Here is a 4,910-nt window from a genome sequence, read left to right on the forward strand (position 1 = left end):
GCTGGATCAGTATGGTTACTCTTCCTCTTGCTGTTCCTCCCGTAAGACCTCTGCCGAAWGCTTCTCTCCTTGCTGTTCCCCTGTAGGCAGCAGCCAAAGGGGATAAACTAGTTACCACAGCAGTGTCTGCAAGAACCCATGAACCTTCCCCCTTAACATTTCACTGGTTTTCGTTACCGCTCCTTGGAGGTATCAACGCATTCAAGGACACAGCCAGGAGCTGGCTGTTCTGCTCAGTGATTCCTAATCGACCGTTTCACCAGCAGTGTGTTACTGCAAGCCAGCTTGCCAGCTGCCTGCTAGGTGTGCCACCAGCACAGAGGCTGCACAGCATCCCCCGCAGCGCCCACGCCGAGGCAAGGTGAGACTCCCTACCTGCCCTCATCAGCACCAAACGCTGCGCACAAAAATAAACAGAAATCAACTTTCACATAAAAATAAGGTCAATTTTTGCCCTTCTGGTTGTCGAGATTGCACAAGCTCCAGCAGTGAGGCAACTGCCAGTCTGCCCAAGCTGCTGGGAGGCTGAGCGGTTACGGGGGCAGCACCCTCGTCCACAGGCACCTGCGGGGGCTGAGCCTGGGAACCCGACAGGGCCGCACGTGCTGCGCCCAGCAGCGGCCGCTCTGCAGGGCGAGCAGCCAGCAGGGCAGGGAAGCGCTCTGGGGGTTCCTGTAAGGAAAGACAGTGGAGGAAGGACAGCGGGCCTTCACGGGCAGAGCAGAAAACCAAACAAACAGCAGTAACAGCACATACRGAACATCAAGAGGGACCAAATCATTAACTAAATATTTACTTAGAGTGCAATGGACACACTGCTTACTGTTCCCATGCAATCCTCCCCTGGCAGAGCAGGGGCAAGTCTGCAGCCCTCCCTGCTGTGCTGCAGACACCTTTCCCCTGCCACCCTTCCCGCACAGTTCTGCTCCRTTTCCCAAAGCTCAGGATGTGGATCCCACTTTCCCCCGGCATCTCTCCAGCCCCCTTACCTCACATCACTTCACTGCCGGATGCTACCGGCAGGTTCCTGAGATGGCCTTGGTGCCCCTGGAGCAGGGTGCGGAGCTGCCGCAGCTGCAGTCCCTGGGCTGGAGCTGTGTCGGCAAGGTCCCGGCAGCTCAGGAGGCTCTATTCATAGTCACACTCCCAGACATAACATTTTATTGTGGTCACACACATGGGATTCTCGAGATCCACCCCAAACACCCTGACCTTGCCCTGCGGTACAGTCTGCAGACACAAACAGTGGCGGCTCAGAACAGGGCTGTAACTTTATCTGCCTCCTGACTTTGTCTTCAACAGCCATAAGGCTGCCAAGGTATCACAACCACAGCCCGTCTTACTACTGCCCCTCTTCTGGGCTTAGGTGCTTTATAGCCTGTAACTGTTCAAGTCAAGGGACATCCCTGTCCAGCCTGAGCACCACGGGGTCTGTGCTGCAGTCRGGGTCTCAGCACAAACAGCAGTGCAGACAGGAACCCAGGCGCACACATGCAGGAAACACCAGGGCAGAGGCTTCACTGAGGAAGGGGGGTTGCAGATAGGTATCGACAAAGAAATTGAGTCCAAAGCCTGACGGGCAGAGGTTTTAACCAGCAGGTTGACAAAAGAGTAGGGAACAGAGCTGYCGGTGCTGGTGCCGGGGCGCAGCGAGCTCGCCAACCGCACAGCGCCCCACAGCAGCCTGGGCTCTACAAGCACAGGGAAGGGGCAGCTCACGCTCGTGCCCGGCATGGACCACCAGGCTGGCTGGAGGCCCGGGGCTGACACGTGGCTGCTGGCGCCCAGGGCAGGGGCTGCGGGGAACCAGTCTCTGGTCTGTGGACGAAGGGGGCTGGGGCTGGGGCTGCTGCGCAGAGGCACAGGCTCTTGCCAGCCTGTCTCCCCTCTCCCTGTGGGATCCACTATGGGACGAGCAGCAACATGGCACCTTCACTCCCGGGCTAGTGCACGCTGCCTGGCACCAGCTGGCTCTCTATGCGCAGGGTGGGCTCTACAGGACCCTGCCTACGGGCCACCTCTCTCCACAAGGCAGGGCCAGGCCACACCGCAGCAGGCTCACCTCAGCCCCCCTGCACCAGCTCAGGCCACTCCATTTGGTTTCTGCAGCTTGGCTGCAACTCTCAAGGGCACGTGGGGCAGAGGAGGCATACTGCAGGCTCAGGGCTGCTTCTTGCCATCGCTGCAGGCTTCTGCAGTGACACAGAACAGAAGCCAGCCAGGGAGAGCACATCCCTGTTTGCTGAGGTCTTGAGTTTAACTCCACCTGGATGGGACATTGTGTGCTTTGTGTGCAATTTTCAAGCTTTCCTTTAACAGTTAGGTCTAATTGTTTCACCTACTGAGTCATATGTTGAAGCTCACTCCTTGCCATGGTGACACTGGATTCATTAGGTGGGAACACACTGTGATAACCACACAAGATTAATATCTCATCAGATGATCAAACGCAGAGCAGGGAGCTGGGCCTGGAGCTCTAATTGTCATCACGACGTAAAGGCCAGAAACACCAGAGCACTCTTGCTTACTTCTGGGCATCAGTTGTTGCAGGATTATAAAGCTACTAGTGCCAGGATCACAGTGCTGGGTCCTGTGCAAGTGCCCCGTTCCTCCTCCTCTCACAGCTCTGCAGCCAGGCRGCCCCAATCCGCCAGCTCCTGTAAGCACACACTGAAACACAGGGGCTCCAGCAAGGGCAGSAAGTTCTGCCTGGGTCTTGCCAGCAGAAACAGGGATTGTCTGAGATGCAAAGCTACCAAATAGCGCTGCAGTAAGTGCCTTCATCCAGCACCACACCACAGGCTGAGCCCAGGATGCCCTGGCCACAGGCAGTTAGTGCTGCGAGATGAGCTGGCTCTCATGCAGCTGCCCAGGCCCAGGGGCCTCCTCACGCTGGGGTCTGMCACTCCCAGCCTGCAGCCAGACGATTAGCCATGCTGGCAGGAGCTGCTTTACCTGTTCGGTTCTGCCCTGCCTCTCACAGAGGTGCCAAGGACAAGGCGAGAGGTTCCCCCACAAGAGAACCTGCCGCAGCACCAGCCTGGAGACCTCTACAGCAACCCCAGGACTCCCTGCTGCCCCCGACGGGCAGAGCCTGGACCCAGAGCCAGTGCGGCTGCTGAGAACCACTTTCTGCTGCACATTCTCCCATCAGGAAACCTCACAGCCTGCAGCCCAGGACACCAAAAGGAAAAACGTTCACTGCCTTTCCTTTGGGAGCATGCTCCAGTGCTGAACCACCAACTGGGAAAACATGCTCGCTTTTGGATTTCCTGGGCATCCACTCCAGCACTGCCCGTCACATCTGGTGGCCTGCGTAATGTACCCACAAGGACCCGTGCTCGGGGGTGGGCAAGGCGACCACCTGGCACACACATGGTTAACACAGCATTCATCCCTCCCCACTTYCCAAACTCTTCTGCTGCAAGATGTGTTGCAGACTGGCTCAAATCCTGCAGCTAGCCTTCCCGGAAAATAAAAACCTCTTCCTTCTTTCAAGACAGCACAAAATTGCAGACGTCACCTTGGTGGTTTGTCACATAGTTTTGCCCTACTTCAAGAGAAATCTATTTTCTGTGCCACAGATTCCGCAGAAAAACAGGGGCAGCTCTTGCAAGCTGATCAGTTCCAGAACTACCTTCTTTTCCTCTGTGAACTCTAGCACCTCTTCGGAGGCAATGACTGTGGAGAACGCGCACTTACGTAGGCAGCACCCTGCCACATTCAGAAAATTCTTCACCCCTGCTCTGAAACAGCCATGCCCCCAGCCCCTTCCTGCCAAACACATGCCACAAACCTCCTGTCACTGGCACTGGGGAAGCCCCAGGAGGTTCTTCAGTGGCAACAGTGGGGGAAGCTTCTCCCCCCACAGAAAAGCAGGAGAGTCCAGCTCCTCCAGGGTAAGTCAGGCTCTGGCCTCCAGGCACTCATGGTCCTGCAGYGAGAAGTGCTGCTGCAGAGGGAGCCAGGAGGGGCTGGGTGTCCCCATGGCCTGGGAAGACATGAACCTGAGCAGCAAAGCTCATGCTTTGCTTGTTTGCTGCAGGAAGCCCTAGGAGAAGACTGATCAATGCAGTGGCAAAAACTGTCACAGCTCCACGCTCTGCCTCAGCCCAAGATCCAGCAAAGCTGGCAACAGGCACAGCACAAACCTGCAACAGGTTCCGCAGTAGGATCCTGCCACCCACRTAGAGAATACGTTCTCCTAGCTGTGCTAGGAGCTCTACAACCCCACCATGCACCGGTTGCATCCCACAGCCCAGCAAGACCCTGCAGGAGTTACAGGGATGGTGGCACCATGGAGATGCTGACATCCAATATCCATATGGCTGTACAGCAGCTGCAAGCTCTGCTTTTGTGGCTCATCATCTCCACTTTAGCCCTGTACAAATGGAGAAGCAGAAACTGACATCACAGGCTGATCATCTTTTCCGTTCAGAGTTCAGTCATCACATCAGGAAGAGCCCACGAGCATCCGTGGCTCAGGCCCAAGATGACACTATCATGACATGATAGTGTATTTTACCTAGAATCATACTAGGGAGAAYAGTTCAATACCAAAAGGCCAGCAACATGTGGAGACCAGGACTCTAAAGCTGAAGGCCCTGACCACCAAGACGCAGATTAGGGAACACATGACCAGATGCCTCTGAGTAAATCGCACTGCAAGCAGCAGATGGCCAGAGGCCAAAGCCTCTGCCAGTCCGGCCCAAGGGAAAATTCCTCGGGTCYGGTCAGCAGGACCTGACTCAGGCACCTGAAAAGATCCTTTGTAGGACCTCTGCACCATGCRGTTCCACTCGTGGCTTATTTTAATGCTTTGGCGGAGCACAGGAAAAACAAAGTTACACAACAGAGCAGGCCCCGTCCTGCCGGCACGGGCGCAGTGCTGAGGTGCGAGGTGAAGGCTG

Source organism: Rhea americana, unplaced genomic scaffold, assembly GCF_003343005.1.
Source record: "Rhea americana isolate MKP2758 unplaced genomic scaffold, rheAme1 scaffold_178, whole genome shotgun sequence".
Lineage (NCBI taxonomy): Eukaryota > Metazoa > Chordata > Aves > Rheiformes > Rheidae > Rhea > Rhea americana.